Raw genomic sequence first — 19238 nt, 5'->3', positions numbered from 1 at the left:
TAAGCCAGTTCGGCGTTTGGCTATTTTGGGAGTTGTTTCTATATTAGCATATATCTTTTCATTATCCAAGTTTTAGCGATTCGATAATGTGAATACACAAAATTAATGTAAACAGCAGGTTGCAATGTTTCACCAAAAAGAAGAGTTATAATTGTCCCTAAATGTGACTAGTGTGTTAAAAAACACTTACGTTGCTGGAAATAAGAGCTAAAATGCTCTAATGCTGTAGTTAACGGACATGGGCATTTTAACTCTTACTTCTAACAATATAGGTGATTTTTTGCACCCTAATCACATTTAGTGTATACTAGCAGGGATTTAAATGGCATAGTTTGTAAATATGGTACTTGGGATTTAAATGGCATAGTTTGTAAATATGGTACAGTTAAGTTGAAATATGTGAGAAAAAGAGGTGCAGCATTGACGACAAAACATTTGTGGAGTAAATGAAGGGCTCATACAACCAAGGGACATGTTATGCGTCTGTTTGGAAGATTCCAGGCCCTAGTCTTGTCATGGAAAAGTGGGTGGGGTATGTGATTTTTAAACGCACCAAAAAGCTCTCGGTAGATATACTCTCCTTTGCGGCTGTCGGTGCTGTCGCTACCACGCTGAAGAATCAGCAGACAGGAAATACTACTAAGTGATAAATTAAGCCTGTGTGCGCATCAACAGCACCACATGAAAAAAATTACGTGGTATAAATGATTGGCTAGGAAGTTCTTCAAAACAACACAGTCATGCGATATTTCGGTTTGGAATCAATAGTCGTGGCTCAATCAGGTACTCTTTCATGTAAATAGCATTTAACGATTATTAGGACAACCCAGCTCCCAAACGGAAACAATTCTGCATGCAGCGTCCGGGCACGCAAGGTCACATTAAGGACACGGTCTCTAATTAACGGGGTTGGGTCTTAGACACCATAAATTAGCAGGGTAATGCACATGCAATATTTTGGTTTGTAATCAATAACTGAAGAATATTTGTATGGGTTATTTGTATGTTTAGAAGGAAGAAGCTAAAAAAAACCGTTGAATAGTTGCTCTCGATTTAAACATAGTGCGTTCCAAACGGTTTTTATTCTAACAAGTTGCTACTTACGGTACTACGGGAACAGGTTATTATTGGTACCACTTAGACAATGTAGTCTGAAGTCTATATCAGTTCATCCATTTAGTACAACCTACTTATATCATTTCGGTAGCTGTTTTCTCCAGTTTGAACAGAAGCAATGCATGGACCATACAGACAGTCGTACATACTTCAGGAAAGAGGAATTTTTGCCCCCAGAGGCCCCATTACTCATTATGAGAGTCTAAAACCATTTCTGGAATATAAGTAATGTACGTTCCTAGTTTGTAGAAAATCAGTTGCGAACTTCAGAAGTTCTGCGGGTTTACACACACACACACACACGCTTAGTGATATATATAATATATATATATATATATATATATATATATATATATATATACATAGAGAGAGAGGGAGAGAGAGAAAAATTAGAATAAGTACGTCATCAAGAGAAATGTCTCTTGAACTAACGAAGCGACCAAGTTATGCGATCGTTCGTTTGTTTACTCAGGAAAGCGGATTTTGTGCGCATTAGGGCCCCATTATTCATTATGTGAAACATTCTAAGAGTCTAAAACCATCTCTGGGACATAAGTAATGTACATTCCCAGTTTGGAGAAAATCAGTTGCGAACTTCAGAAGTCGCATAATAAACGAAAGAAACAGGTACCTTAGATGTAAAAGTCATTTCACTTGTGTTTCAGTAGTTTCTAAACCTATTGAAATTTTACAAACATGCAAAAATATGCCATACACGATGCTAGCAAATTTATAGAAAAACCAACTAGAAATCTGCACAATCGAAACACCTTGATCCCGCTTACAAGGTCAGTCGGATCTTTTCTGTTTTGCTGCAACCATGGAAATTTCAAAGTTTTTTGAAAATTTTAAAATTCGGTGTATTAATTTAGATTTCCAAGCTGAATCTCAGGAGATATTTCACTTTTCCAGAATTTTTTTTTTTAATGTTATAGAGGCTTAAAATTTGATAAAGTTCGCCCAGTCGCACGACAGGATTTGAAAGCTTCAATTTTGTGCGTATCGTGTTTTAATATGAAACTGTAAATAAATCAACATCTGTTTTCCGCATGACATATAACTCCTCGTAGCGGTAATATATTTTTGAAATTTTCAGAAAATATTTGCAAATTTATATTCTACATTCGGGAATTCATACGATTATACAAATACCAAAAAGAAAATTGGGGGTGCATGATTTGATGACTATTTGACTGTGATTTTTAGCACATCTCTCGACCAGAGTACAAGCAGCAGATGGGCACAAGCAGCAGAACACAGCGTCGACGCACATGCTTTCACGTAGAATATATTTGTTAACACTTGCTATCTCGCAGACAAAAGAGTTCTCATGTTAGGCTTGTTACTATGGAAACATACACAAGCTTACGATTGACTAAAATTACCGAAAATTTGCAAACGTTAAAAATTAATAACTCTATATCTATTGAATTATGGCGGAAATGAATTTCATGGCATTGATTAGCATACAAAACTACATCATTACATCGAATATGAAATCAATTCGAACAGAAATTGAAGAGTCGGAAAATTGGCCGCCGAACAGAAAAGATCTGGAAAATCAAATAAACAAAAAGTTGGAGTAGCCATTGGTTTTCCTGATGACCTACATTCGCAAAGTTTTATCTAACAAGAATAAAAAGCAAAATAATACCTAAACACAAACTTAGTATACACTAGATTTGTTAACAACTTAATTGTTGGTCGCAGACCGACGAACGTGAAGAATAAAGGTAAGACCTACAGAGCAACTAAAATTTAAAACCCGAAACAATTCTAAAATGATTCCATTTCTAAATATGATATTGGTTTCAAATATTTGCATAAGACCAGCAATTTCGGAGGAAAGGTAAGTCGATTACATCAGCTTCAGTTCTCAACTGGTACTTATTTCATCGACCTCGAAAGGATGAAAAGCAAAATCCACTACGGCAGAATTTGAACTGAGGACGAAAAGACGGGCAAAACTCGGTAATTTTAGTCAATCGTAAGCTTGTGCATGTTTCCATAGTAACAAGCCTAACATGAGAACTCTTTTGTCTGCGAGATAGCAAGTGTTAACAAATATATTCTACGTGAAAGCATGTGCGTCGACGCTGTGTTCTGCTGCTTGTGCCCATCTGCTGCTTGTACTCTGGTCGAGAGATGTGCTAAAAATCACAGTCAAATAGTCATCAAATCATGCACCCCCAATTTTCTTTTTGGTATTTGTATAATCGTATGAATTCCCGAGTGTAGAATATAAATTTGCAAATATTTTCTGAAAATTTTGTACGGTGCGGTAACGATTCTGCTAACCCGCCGCCTTACTTTTAGATATAAAACATTCAGATTAAAAAAATAAAACAAGAAACTATAGAAGCATTACGCCAACCATACAAACAAATACATATGCCTACGCGATGGTCGCGAAAGCCCATATAGCTATGAAATATCAATGTGATAATCGTTGCTTAAAATAGGTTCTATTTTCTTTTCCACAAAATTCACAAAATTAAACAAACACCACTTAACAAGGAATATTCAAACAGAACAAGCTACTGGTGAATATTGACAGAAACGCAAGGCAACAAATACATCAAACATTACTCCAATTAAAATTACGCAAATTACAAGGAAAGTGAGTAATGTGTGTATTGTATGAATTACTTAGAAAATCTCATAAAATGAAACACAAAATTCGGTCACAACAGACCATAAACTGACATTAACAACATATTACAAAATCTCAAAGAACCGAAATCTCCATAACAATAACATGGTTAAGCGTCGAAACCCAAAAATGAATTATAAACGACAAATAATATTTTAAAATTCGACTGCAAACGTGTAATTTGCATGATTCATCATCTAACTCGCATTAGTCGCATAGCACAAAGACTTTCTAGTAGGCTCCCCACCCCTTTACACACACGGTGGCGAGAAATTGTAACATACAACACTTTACATCGTAGAGCATTGTGAAACAAAGTTGCATGTAAAAATATTGATTCTAAATTTTGGCACAAGGCCAGCAGTTTCGAGGGAGGTGGTAAGTCAGTTACATCGACCCTAGAGCTCAACTTTAGATTATCTACCCCAAAAGATGAAAGGCGAATTCGACCTCGACGGAATTTAAACTCAAAACATGAGGACTTACGAAATACCTATTTTTTTATCACCCACAAGGGGCTAATCATAGAGGGGACACACAAGGACAGACATAGGTATTAAGTGGATTACATCGACCCCAGTGCGTAACTGGTACTTAATTTATCGACCCCGAAAGGATAAAAGGCAAAGTCGACCTCGGCGGAATTTGAACTCAAAACATGAGGACGGATGAAATACCGCTAAGCATTTTGCCCGACGTGCTAACGATTCGGCCAGCTCACTGCCTTGTTCCGTGTAAGAATATTAGTTTCAAATCTTGGCACGAGGCTAGCAAGTTCGTGGGGAGGCGTTCAGTCGATTACTTCAACCCTCAAAGGATGAAAGGCAAAGTCGACCTCGGCGGAATTTGAACTCAGAACGAAGCGGCAGGCGAAATACCTATTTCTTTACTACCCACAAGGGGCTAAACACAGAGGGGACAAACAAAGACAGACAAACGGATATGTGCCTTCTTGCATATATGTGCCTTCTTGCACATATGTGCCTTCCTGCACATATGTGCCTTCTTGCACATACGTGCCGCCCTGCACATATGTGCCTTCTTGCACATATGTGCCTTCTTGCACATGTGTGCCTTCTTGCACATGTGTGCCTCTTGCACATATGTGCCTTCCTGCACATATGTGCCTTCTTGCACATATGTGCCTAATTGCACATATGTGCCTTCTTGCACATATGTGCCTTCCTGCACATATGTGCCTTCTTGCACATATGTGCCTTCCTGCACATATGTGCCTTCTTGCACATATGTGCCTTCCTGCACATATGTGCCTTCTTGCACATATGTGCCTTCTTGCACATATGTGCCTTCTTGCACATATGTGCCTTCCTGGACATATGTGCCAGTATGCCATATCAGTTCCCGGTTGTTACGCATAGAGAACAGACGTGTAGTGCACGCTCATCAGATTTTCGTTCTCATGCAAGATGACCGAACACAACGAGCAGAGACCATAAACCCATGTCCTATCACCAGTGGTGATGGTCTTCGTGAAGTGTGGGTCGTGCATCTTCCTCAGCTATTTCCATGCAGAGCTGCTTCTGCTTCTCTGCCAGGAACGAATTTCGCCTGCACTCTCCGTATGCACAAATCTTACGTTAGAATGGAACACACTGATCATGTGCTTATTCCCACTTCAGTAGCAATTTCCTGGACAGCCTTCCATGACTACTCGTCGAGCCTTTTCAATCAGCTTTTCGTATCGGTTTATGGATGGCCTGCCTGAGCGTGCTTCGCTCTCCGCTGAGGTGCGGCCGTGTTCGAAGAGGTTTTACCAATCCTTGGCCTGAGTTTTGCCCGTGGCATCATCACTAAAAGTCTGCTGAATATGCTAGATGATTCGAGCTTGAGCATCAACAAGCTTTTGGCAATACTTGATGCAATAACTCTGCTCGATGCGTTCGTGAAAACGAAAATCAGACGACCGTGCACTATACGTCTGTGCTCTATGCGTAACAGCCGTGAACTGATGAGACCTACCGGCATGAAAATATTCTCTCGTGCGCATGAAGGGTGACGTTACCTCCCACCTAAAGGATTTTGCCCACACAGCATTAGTTTTGAAGGGAGAAAATATAGTCGAATACTTTTTTTAATGCATCTCGCAAATATATACACATGCATATATACGACGGGCCTCTTTCAGTTTCCGTCTACCAAGTCGACACACAAGGCTTTGATGAGCCCGATGCTACAGGAAGACACTTGCCAATGGTGCCACTAGTTAGACTGAATCCGAGAGCAAAGTTCTTGGAAAATGTCAGCAAAATCAAGAAAGGCACATAGCAATTTAAGACATTGAAAATTATACTTATGAGAGCAAAATTTCGTAAACAAATCTCGAACGCCACTATTACTAATTATGGAGGACACAATTGTTACATATTCGTGTTTCACTAAGGCTCAGAGTCCAAGTTTAAAGATTGACAGAACTTTAGAGTAAACACATGTTTATTTGTAAGTCACAGAATTTAATCTGTAGATCTGAGGAAAATCAAATCAAGCAATATGGATTGTCACTTTGTAGGTGTATAACTCTACATCAAGTCAGTCGCAAGAATACAAGAAAAGTTCCGATATGTGGGCATAGCATTACGTGGCAGGAATAAATCTATGTAATTTCATAATACTTCCGATTTATATGAGCACAGATTCAACTATGGAGCATACGATGCATCAACAAAAATGCCATGTATTTAGTAGTATAAGCCGCACGTACACCTTTGGTATGTGTGTATGTGTATATATATATATATATATATATATTATATTATATTATATTAAATTATATTATATTATATTATATTATACTATATTATATTATATGTATACATAATGTACGTATGTATGTATGTACGTATGTAAGAAAACAAAAGACGAAGGCAGGTAAGGGAACAAAGCAGGTGTGTTAGTTTGACGCTCGGGAAGAATGGAAAAGTCTTTGACTTCCCGTGCCTACGAGCTTCGTCAGAAAGGATTGAGATGGAAAAAATGGAGAGAGAACGAAAGAAACGATGAGAGAAAAAATGTATAGAGATTAACGGTTCAACATGACGTACGTACGTATGTATGTATGTATGTATGTACGTATGTATGTATGTATGTATGTATGTATGTATGTATGTATGTATGTATGTATGTATGTACGTACGTATGTACGTACGTATGTATGTATTGTGTTTGTTTGCATAGTAGAAAGGTTTATTATTATCATTGGGGCGTAGTCGATTACATCGACCCTAGTGTTCAATTGTACTTATTTCATCGACACCGAAAGGATGAAAGGCAAAATCGACCTCGGCGGAATTTGAACCCACGACGAGAAGACGGACGAAGTGCCGCTAAGCTGCTTGCCCGACGTGCTAACGATATTGCCAGCTCACCGATAATAATAATTGTTTTAAATTTTGCCTCAAGAGCAGCAATTTTAGGGAAGAGATTAAGTCGATTACATTGAACCCAGTGTTCTACTGGTACTTATTTTATCGACCCCGAAAGGATGAAAGGCAAAGTTGACCTCGGCGGAATCTGAATCCAAAATGCGAAGACAGACGAAATGCCGTTAAGCAGTTTGCTCGACGTGCAAACGGTATTCCCAGATTGCCGCCTTAACAATGATAATAATAATAATAATAATAATAATAATAATATAATAATAATAATAATAATAATAATAATAATAATAATAATAATAATGGGTTTTTTTCTTCGATTTTGATGTATGAGGTTTTAACAGAGTTGTTTTACTTTCGCATTAGCTCAGATGCTTATGACTCTTATGAAGCTTTAACCCAGCCAACGATTTATAGACAACTCCACAGACTGGACAAAAGAAACGATGGTCATACAAAGCTACTGCCATATATGTGTGTGTTTGCGTTTGTTTTTATGTGTGTACAACACCACAAATACATATAGACAAATGCATGCCTATAAACATATACATGCATTATATATATATATATATAAACCACTGAATCGATCAGTCTGTCGGATGTTGTCATACTCCACTGATCACAGTGCTTTTCCAATGCTTAATGCTTTCTTGATTATGCCCTTCTTTTCCATATACTTGCCCAAATCGTTTCCCAAGGCCTCTCTGATCTCTTGGATACCACTATACCACTCGCCTACTGCATGGTTCTATCTATTAATTTTGTGCCATATACGACCCAGCGTGTTTGTAATTTATCATTGATGTTCACGCCACCTGTCGACCCAATGTCTCTAACAACCATATGTATATATAGTTAATCCAAACAAGAAAACAAAAACAAAAAAATAACAACACAAGGACGTGGAACAAATAAAGTATTATTGGACGCTCAGGAAAGAAGGGAAGAAGGAGGGTTTGACGTTTCGAGCGGAGCTCTTCGTCGGAAACATAGGAGAAGGAAAGATCCCGAGAAGGGAAGACAGGGGAAAAAAATCGCTATATATAAGAAGATTCGCGTAAATCGGAGCAGTAGTTATTGAGATATTCGGGGTTTGAGTCTATAAGTTCTCTAAACGGTGTATAATGGGAAAATGTTCCGAATATAACTTCATCCTGAAGGGAAAGAAACTCTATTGATTAGACAGTGATTTGACAACGAAAAAAATTATTTTTTTTTTATGTTAAATGTTTCTGTTTTCGCTTTTGTTAAACATTGTATTTTAAACACAAGCAGTATCGCCCGGCGTTGCTCGGGTTTGTTTCGACCCTTTAGAATTGGAATTTTTGAAAAGTAAAAATTTTGCCTTATGTAGCTTGTTATTCCCTTTAAATGAACATTTTTCTGGTTGAAATACACCGAAAAATGGCGACACTGAAGTAAAAAAATCGTAAAAAATAGTGATTTTCATAAAAAAAAGCATCTTTTTTATGTAAATAATTGCTGGTGCTAACATGGTCCAATTTGAATTTTTCTTGTACGGAAGGAAGAGCAAGCCTTCTATCATACTCTCAATTTTGGTCAACTTGCGCCGCAGGGTCTCGGAGGAGATAGTGTTAGTTGAAGACTACCAAACCTGCCATACACAGACAACTTCAGCTTTATATAGAGATATAGAGATATTTCTAAGTGAATGTGATTTCAAAATTGTTAGTTGTTTGTACAGTAGGTATTTATATTTTAGCTTTCTTCAAATAGACACAATTTTAATGTTATTTTTTAAAATTATTTTCAAGTGAATACCATTACAAAATTTTTTTTGGCATACTTAAAAACGATTTTAAAGTGAAAATGATTTTAAAAATACGGTCAATATTTCATGAAAGACCCGTTCGTAACCTCGGTGTGAAATAGTTCTCCATGGTTTTTTTCGTGTGTACTCAACATATCTCACCTCCAAAGATTTTGGCTGCTATTTCTAGCACGCCCTGCTACCATTTAACAGCTATTTGCAATAAAGGACCCGAAATACCTGGTACGTGGTAGCAGCATGGTGTGCAATAAATAACACCCAATTCTTTCTTTTGCAGGAGAAAAGAGTCGTTTACGCGTGATTTCGATGTCGCATTCACCGAAAGCATGCGAAATAACCTGAAAAGAAAAAACCCAGGAAACTATACTCTGTTGCTGGGAAACTTAGAGTTTCCGGTAACCCAACGCATAACGAATAGACTAGTGTATATATATATATATATATATATATATATATATATATATATTATATATTATAATATATAATATATATATATAATATACATGGTGGATGCCCCCTCGTTATCGAGTATGGCCATTGCATGAAGCTTAATCATGTTATCGTGCAATGCCTGTGCAAGAAGATTTCTTTTTAAGTGAGGAAAGGTTGTCAATCCCACTCACTAAACAACAGCAGCCATAATCCGAAAAGAAGAACAAGTCAACATCATCGGTAACCACATATATATATATATATATATATATATGGAAAAAAAAGTCAAGGTAGAAAATGCTAAAATAAATTTATAAAAAACATTTCAGTACTGGTTTCAGTTATTGAGACTTTTTCAAATGTAAGTATGGAAAACAATTAAACTTTGGAAAAGTTAAAAGAAAAGTTTTTAAAAGAATATTTGCATAGTGTTCAAATACAAGTGGTATTCTCCTTGTTTCTGTCTCTGTCTCTCTTTTTTACTCTTGTGGGTTCAAGGCTATATATATATATATATATATATATATATATATTATATATAGAGGGCATAATTATACATACATGCCAGGAGGCATTATATATACTTGCCAAACGCTAAGAGGGACAATCAGTCATTTCTACCAAAAATATTACTAATCCCACCGAATGCAATTTTTCAAAGTAAGACATTTAAAAATATAGGCCTGTATCACAGTGATTTCATACTTACGCAATCATCACAGGCCTATTTTTAAAGTCTTACTTTGAAAAATTGCATTCGGTGGGATTAGTAATATTTTTTGGTAGAAATGACTGATTGTCCCTCTTAGCGTTTGGCAAGTATATATAATGCCTCTGGCATGTAGTGTATAATTATGCCCTCTATATATAAATTAATATGTTCAATAAGAAATAATTATTTTCGAAATTTTTCTCTTATGAGGTTTTTACGCTATCTACCTGACAATTTCTTGTTAAGTTTTCCTTATTAAGTAGTTGTCCTTAATTGCAAAATATATATATATATATATATATTATATATATATATATATATATATATATATATATATATATATATATATTATAAAGAATATATATTTATTATATATGTATATAAATAAAATTAAAATTAATAGTAAATGTACGAAAAGTTATCTCAACACAACATTATCAAGGTAATCCAAATTGGTGAAATTCTCACTGAACATCTGAAAAAAGTTTAGCTCTTAAAACATGCTAACAAAAAAGGAACGCCGAACCAAATTTAACTTTAGACATTCATTCGTCCAACCAAGAGCGGCGTGATTAAACAACTAATTTAATTTATAAAAATACAATATAAAAAATACCATACTAGTTCCATATTTTTCGACAATTTGAGATTTATATAACAAAAAGCCTAATGTAGAAAATGATTATATTTATTTACTAAAATTGATGATGTCACTGGTTATCTAAAGAACAAAAACTACAGAAAAGAATTCTACGTTACGCTAAAGGAAAAAAAACTACAGATAATAATTATAAAATTTTTCCAGATGTTCAGTTAGAATTTTACCAATTTGGATTGCCTTGATAATGTTGTATTGACATAAATGTTCATACATATTAATAATTTTAATGATATTCTGCATATGTGTGTGAGTGAGTGTGTGTATTTGTGTATGTGTTTGAGCTCTCATAAGGAGGCGAGTGTAGGTCCCATCCAACCGCCTCTCAAGCTTCTTTGATAACGTCCAGGTTTCTGAGCCATATAGTAGAATTGGTTCGACTGTGGCTTTGAAGATTTCAAGTTTGAAGTCTCTACTTAGATTTGATGACCAGATCTTATGCATGTCATTACAGGCTGACCAGGCCATACCCTTTCTAGTTAGAAAATCTTTTCCAGATGATGATATGTATGACCCAAGATATTTGAAATCAGAAACCATATTTAAGGTCGAACAATGATGATGATGATGATGTGTATGTGTTTGTGAATATATATGCATACATGTATACATGTTAATGCTATTGAAACAGTTTTGGGATTTTTAATGTGTGATCTAAAATAAAGATATGATTTCCATCGTCCTGAACAATTGTTTGCTGTTTATACTCTGAATTTCTTAACATGCTGCTTAAGGATTGTTGAATTTACCTGTCATACATAAGAATTTACTCGGGATTTGTGGTCTATAAACATTTACTGGTATCTACTCGTTGGAAATTTAACCATATTCCTTTATACTGAGTGTGCACTTGATATCTGCCAGGATTTTTTAATCCCATTTTTTCTTATACCAATATATATTTAAGATATAAATTATAATTAAGGGTACTAGTAGATCAAAGCGGTTTCATTATACGCTATCCACTGATATGATAATTTTAATGATTATATCCTCAGTTTATAAACATATATATATATGTATATATATATATATATATATATATAATATATATATATATATATATATATATATATTTCCTTCTCGATCCATGCCAGACTCATGAGGGCCAGTCCAGTTTCCCGTTCAATGACATATATATTCCCCACCTGGACGGGACACTGGTCCGACGCAGGATTACTCCTTTTTGCCAGCTGAGTGGACTGCAGCAACCTGAAATGAAGTGTTTTGCTCAAGAACACAACGCGTCGCCCCGTCTATGAATCGAAACCACAATCTTACCATCATGTGTCGAACACTCTAACCACTAGTCCATACGCATCCATTCTCTCCTTGTTTCTCTCCTTGATTTTTTCTGTGTATCCTTCTGTCGAAGAGCGTAGGCTCGAAACGTAAAAGACTGGTTCTATTTCTATTCCTGAGCGCCATACTAATACATTTGTTTGTTTGTACTCTAACTACCTTCGTCTTTTGTTTATTTTCGTAAACCTTCCCGTTATATATATATATATATAATATATATATATATATATATATAATATAATATATATATATATATTACTTATTCAGTCATTTGTCTGCGGCCTTGTTGGAGCACCGCTTCTAGTCGAACAAATCGATGCCAGACTTACTCTCTGTAAATCTAGTGCTTATTCTATCGAACTTTTTGCCGAACCGCTATGTTACAGGGACGTAAACACACCAACATCGTTGTCAGCCGTCGTGGGACAAAGAAAGACACAAGCATATATATATATATATATATATATATATATATATATATATATATACGACGGGCTTCTTTTAATTTCCGTCTACCGAATCCACTCACAAGGCTTTGGTCGGCCTGAGGCTATAGTAGAAGACACTTGCCCAAGATGCCACGCAGTGGGATTAATCCCGGAACCATGTCGTTGAAAAGCAAGCTTCTCACCACACAGCCACGCCTAGGCCTGCGTGTATATATGTATACACACATACACATATATACATACATACATATATACATATATGCATGTATATGTATGCATATGCATACATGTATGTATATATAAATATATTTATGTGTGTGTGAGTTCATTGTATATATATATATATATATATATATATATATATATATATATATATATATATATATATATATGTATATGTGTGTGTGTATGTGTGTAGGTATGCACATATAAATGTACATCTATATATTTGTACATATATCTCTTATTTTTTATTTGATTCAGTCATTAGACTGCGGCTATGCTGGCTGGTGGTGGTGGGGGGGGGGCACATCGTTTGAAGAATGTTTAGTCGAATTAATGATCCCAGGACTTTTTTCAACCTGATAATTAGTCTATCAGTCAGTTTTGTGGAACCGCTGCCTTACGAGAACATAAATAAACCAATAATAGTGTGAGACAAGCATAAGGACACAAAATACACAGACAGACACGCGCACGCGCGCATTTATATTACAGTTTTACTCTTTTACTCTTTTACTGGTTTCAGTCATTTGACTGCGGCCATGCTGGTGCTCCGCCTTTTAGTCTGGCAAATCGACCCCAGGACTTATTCTTTGTAAGCCTACTACTTATTGTATCGGTCTCTTTCGCCGAACCGCTAAGTTACGGGAACGCAAACACACCAGCATCGGTTGTCAAGCGATGTTGGGGGGACAATCACAGACACACAAACACACACAAATTTTTACATATGTACGACGGGCTTCTTTTCAGTTTCCGTCTACCAAATCCACTCACAAGGCTTTGGTCGGCCCGATGCTATAGAAGAAGACACCTGCCCAAGGTGCCACGCAGTAGGACTGAACCCGGAACCATGTGGTATATATATTATATATATATATCTATATATTATATATATATATATATATATATACGTGACTCTGTGGTAAGAAGCTTGCTTCCTAACAACATTGTTCAGGGTTCAGTCTCACTATGTGGCACATTGGGTAAGTGTCTTTTACTATAGTCTCAGGCAGACCAAAGCTTTGTGAGTGGATTTAGTAGAAGGAATCTGAAAGAAAACTGTCGTGTATGTGTGTGTGTGTTTGTGTATGTCTTTGTGTGTGTGTGTCTGTGTGTCTGTGTGTGTGTGTGTGTGTGTGTGTGTGTGTGTGTGGTGTGTACCTTCGTGTCTGTTTGTCCCGCACCTCCACATGACAAGCGCTGCTAGTTTACGTTCTGTAAATTAGCGGTTCGGCAAAAGTGACCGATAGAGTAAGTATCCGACTTTAAAAATAAATAAATAAATAAATAAGTAATGCGGTCGATTCATTCGATTTAAGATTGTTCAAGGCGATACCCTAGCATGGCCGCAGTCTATTGCCTAAAACAAATAAAGGATGCGAGGAATTTCTTTCAGTTTCTATCTACCAAATCCACTTGCAACGAGGCTATAGTAGAAGACATTTGCCCGAGGTGCTACGCAATAGAACTGAAGCCAGAACCGTGCGATTGGAAAGCAAGCTTCTCACCCCTCCTCTCTCTCTTTCTCTCTGTATATACTATGTATGTATATATTTATATATACATACATATGTGTATGTGAGTGTATATATATATATATATATATATGCATATATATATTTTATATATATAATATATATATATAAGGGAAGAATCACTATTCTGCAATTCAAACAATGGTAGACATAAACCAAATCATAAATAAAAAATAACATATATATTTCATAAAACATATAACAAGATCACGAAAAGTATAAAAATGAATAATCAATATATAATAAGTAAAAAACATTTATATTTATATATATATTGATATATATATGTATATACATATACATATACATATATATACATATATATATATATATATATATATATATATATATATATACATACATACATATATATATCTTATATAGATGTATATACATACATATATATATCTATATATATATGTATATATATATATTATATATACATACATATATATATATATATATATGTATATATATATATAACATACATATATATATATATATATATGTATATATATACATATACCATATATAATATTATATATATAATATATTATAATATATATATATATACATATATATGTAGATATATACATACATATATATATATATATATATATATATATATATATATGTATATATATATATATACTACCATATATATGTATATATATATTATACATACATATATATATATATATATGTATAATATATATATACATACATATATATATATATATATATATATATTATGTATATATATATATACATACATATATATATATATATATATATATATATATATATATATATATATATCTATACATATATATACACTTTCATTAAAGCTGCAGTATTTTCACAAACATACAAGTGCTATTTTACTCCACCTTGTTTTGCATTTATGTGCTTACTTGTATGTATGTATACATGCCTACATACATATATATACATATATATATATACATACATATATGTGTGTGTGTGTATTTGTATACATACATACATATCATATAATATATATATATATATATATATTATATATATATATATATTATATATATACGTACATAAGTATATACATAATTATACGGATATGTGTGAATATAGATTACATATACAAACATGACTAAAAGAATATAACGAAGAATGCGTATAAGTTTTTTTCCATAGTTATATTTTCAAATAAAAACTATCAGTTTGCCAAAATACAGAATGTTTTGCCTGAGAACGACGATGCATTTCATACGACCTAAGTTTTAATATTTTCATTTCCTATCTCTTAAACATATACCTGTTCACTGCTGCTTATCTAAAATATATTTTACCTGTGTTTTAGCTAAGGCGTAACTTACTAAAATATATTTTCATTAAAAAGCAAGACTTTGAACAATTTTTATTATAGTTTACTCTTTACTCTTTTACTTGTTTCAGTCATTTGACTGCGGCCATGCAACTCGACGCCGGGACTTATTCTTTTGTAAGCCCAGTACTTATTCTATCGGTCTCTTTTGCCAAACCGCTAATTTACGGGGACATAAACACAACAGCATCGGTTGTCAAGCAATGCTAGGGGGACAAACACAGACGCACAAACACACACACGCATATATATATATAGACATATATTCGACATGCTTCTTTCAGTTTCCGTCTGCCAAATCCACTCACAAGGCTTTGGTCGGCCCGAGACTATAGTAGAAGACACTTGCCCAAGGTGCCACGCAGTGGGACTGAACCCGGAACCATGTGGTTGGTAAGCAAGCTACTTACCACACAGCCACTCCTGCGCCTATTCTACAAAAAATTATATACACAAACATGACTAAAAGAATATAATGAAGAATGCGTATAAATATAGTTTATAAATATTTTTTCCGTACTTATTTTTTAAAAGAACTGTTATATGTCTAGGTGTTGGTGGTGAAGGGGAGACGTGTATATAAAATAAATACCATTTGAACACTGGGGGGTTGATGTGTCACTCCCCACAAAATTATACAATACAGTAGAAAGAATTTTCTTTTCCTGCTCTTAACGTTCTGAGTTCAAATCCACTTTTTTCAGCCTTTGTTTTTCATTCTTTCGGGATCGATAAGATAAGTAGCAGTTGAGCACTGAGGTCGATGTAATCGACTTGGCCCCTCCTCTAAAGTGGTTTGCCTGGTGCCAAAATTTGAAACCATTATTATTATTATTATTATTATTATTATTATTATTAGTTACTTGGCAGAAGTTACCGAATGACTCTAGTGCCGTTTATTCCACATATGTGTGAGCGTGTGTGTGGTGTGTGTAGTAGTAGTAGCAGCAGCAGTAATAGTAGTAGTAGTAGTAGTAGTAGTAGTAGTAGTAGTAGTAGTAGTAGTAGTAGTAGCAGCAGCAGTAGTTTTAGTAAAAGCTAAAAAAGTATTGAAAAAGTATTTAAAAATATATTAAAATTTGCGTAGCTGTGCTTTTAATAAATAACACACACTCTTATATACATAATACATACATACATATATACACATATACATGCATACATACATACATACATACATACATACATACATATATACATACATACACATATACATGATACATACATACATACATACATACACACACACACACACATACATACATACATACATACATGCATACACACAAATATATACATGCATGCATACATACATACATACATACATACATACATACATACATACATACATACACGCTCTCACACACATAGATAGATAGATAGATAGATAGATAGATAGATAGATAGATTAGATAGATAGATAGATAGATAGATAGATAGATAGATAGATAGATAGATAGATAGATAGATAGATAGATAGATAGATAGAGTGAGAGAGAGAGAGAGAGAGAGATACAATGCATACATACAAACATACGTATATGCAAATCATATATATGCATATATGAGGTCATCCAAGGGTGCCCCAAACTTGAGCTACTGTGATTTTACACCAAGTGTGTAAATCTGTTTACGCCACTGTTTAGGGCGGTGCAGCCAGCGATAAGCTGGCGACCGAGCTTTGCTCTACTTGGATGCTGTGCAGTTCTTCTAATTCCAAAATATATTTTGTTTTTCTCATTTTGTGTCCATATTTTCCATCTCCGAACGAAACTGAAATTAGGCCTAATAAACAGATTACATTGATATCGAAAGTAGTTGGGGTGTACATCTATGTGTGCGTGTGTGTGTGAGTATGAATGTGTGTTCGTGCCTCTGTGTGTGTGTGTGTGTGTGTGTGTGTGTGTGTGTGTGAGTGCAACATTGTGTGCATTTCGTGTTGCATTTACTTACGCATGCACAAGTATGTTCATTTGTTTTCTTAGCCTATCAGCTTGCGTGTAAATATATGTGCGCATAAAGTCAATGCATTTATGTGCAGGCAATAAAAAGGTAGAACTGCACGAAAACGAGATACATTCTTCAAAAGATTTTTCTAATCTTCAAAATGAAATGTTTATAAATAAAAATGTTGCATTGTTTATTGCTTTGGTGGTGAAGAAAATCATGGGAACGACTGATGAGCTAGAGGGAAAATATGTACTGCCAAAATATCGATATATAGACTAAAATACCATACAAGATAATTTTGCATCGTGGATGATATTAACCTAACATAACTCCTGAATAGAAAACTAAACATATTTTTGCAGAATGTAAACAAAGCGATGTATTTCTATAGTTACTATTTATTCAGTTGAAGTAATCTAGAGATTGTCAAATTGTATAGCGATGAAGAATGAGAAGCGAGCTCTTAAAAGTGTTAGGATAAGAAAAGAAAAAAAAATCTTATCATAACAAAAAGTAACATACCTCTTTGAAAAGCGTTTAACAGTCCGCAGTGATAGACCAGCAGCTATCCATAAGTGCATTGCTTTGTTAGAAAGAAAAATAATATGAAAACTGTTGGATAGATCGGAGTCTTTAGCATTTAGTTGTGACTGAGAATCATTTCGTGTCGGTGATCAGTGGCAGAGTAAAGATAATTAACAGGACCTTGTCACCAGAGCGCAATGACTTGGGTATTAAAATCACATGGATAACATTACTTATTGTAACTGGTACAAGGAGATATATAAACGCGAATGAATACCAACCAACTCCGTGCTTGGTATGTGAGGGAAAAAACTCATTGATTTGATTAGCCACATGCGTTAGCATCCATTGGCAACAGGCAGCAGCAGCCTGGCAGAGTAGTCCGAACGAGTAGGACTCGTTGGATGGTGGGTGATTTGTGATGAATTACCAAACAAGTAGTCGATTGGTTTTGTTGTGGTTCTTATCGTCATTGTCATGTTTAACATTCGTTGTCAGTTTTAATTGCAGTGATCGCTTTTAATTGCAGTTTATCCCAGTTGCTACAGCAATCGTTAGCAAACGGGATGCGGAACTACTGGGACCGAGTTCAAGGTTCGTTGTCTGTTACTGTAATATGTCATTGGTCTAAACAAAGATTCCTGTCTGTTCTTTACTAGAGACAGAAAGCTAAGTGACATCTAAATACACTTACGGGCAACAATGCGTTTCCACTGTCAACTGTCAACTTTCATTTCTCATCTAACAAAACGAGAACGCTATTGCAGCTGCTACTACAACACCTATCAGGGATGCTATTACTTCTTTATACTGGTGCACTTCCAAAACATCAATATACTACTGCCACTACTACTACTACTACAACTACTACTACTACTACTACTACTACTACTAACTACTACTACTAACTACTACTACTACTAACTACTACTACTACTAACTACTACTACTACTACTACTACAAACTACTACTACTACTACTAACTACTACTACTACAACTAACTACTACTACCACTACTACTACTACTACTACTACTACTACTACTACTACTACTATGCTACTACTACTACGACTACTAACTACTACTACTACCACTACTACTAACTACTACTACTACTACTACTGCCAC

The 19238-nt window shown here is 34.9% G+C and overlaps 1 protein-coding gene across 2 annotated transcripts in view; it reads right to left on the bottom strand.

Annotated features, from left to right (window-relative positions):
* Nucleotides 1–18855, bottom strand: part of LOC115220834 (dual 3',5'-cyclic-AMP and -GMP phosphodiesterase 11A-like) — a 290583-nt gene extending 271728 nt beyond the window's left edge. The window contains exon 1 of one of the 2 annotated variants that reach the window (XM_029791013.2): nt 18105–18855. The gene's annotated coding sequence lies outside the window, so the exon portion shown is untranslated. The remainder of the gene's footprint in view (nt 1–18104) is intronic. The other variant, XM_036510552.1, reaches the window with a different exon arrangement.
* Between the last annotated feature and the right edge of the window lie 383 nt (nt 18856–19238).

This window comes from Octopus sinensis, linkage group LG17, assembly GCF_006345805.1.
Source record: "Octopus sinensis linkage group LG17, ASM634580v1, whole genome shotgun sequence".
Classification (NCBI taxonomy): Eukaryota; Metazoa; Mollusca; class Cephalopoda; order Octopoda; family Octopodidae; genus Octopus; species Octopus sinensis.
The sequence above is the reverse complement of the archived record's forward strand: the minus strand, read 5'-3'. Positions and strand labels throughout refer to the sequence as shown.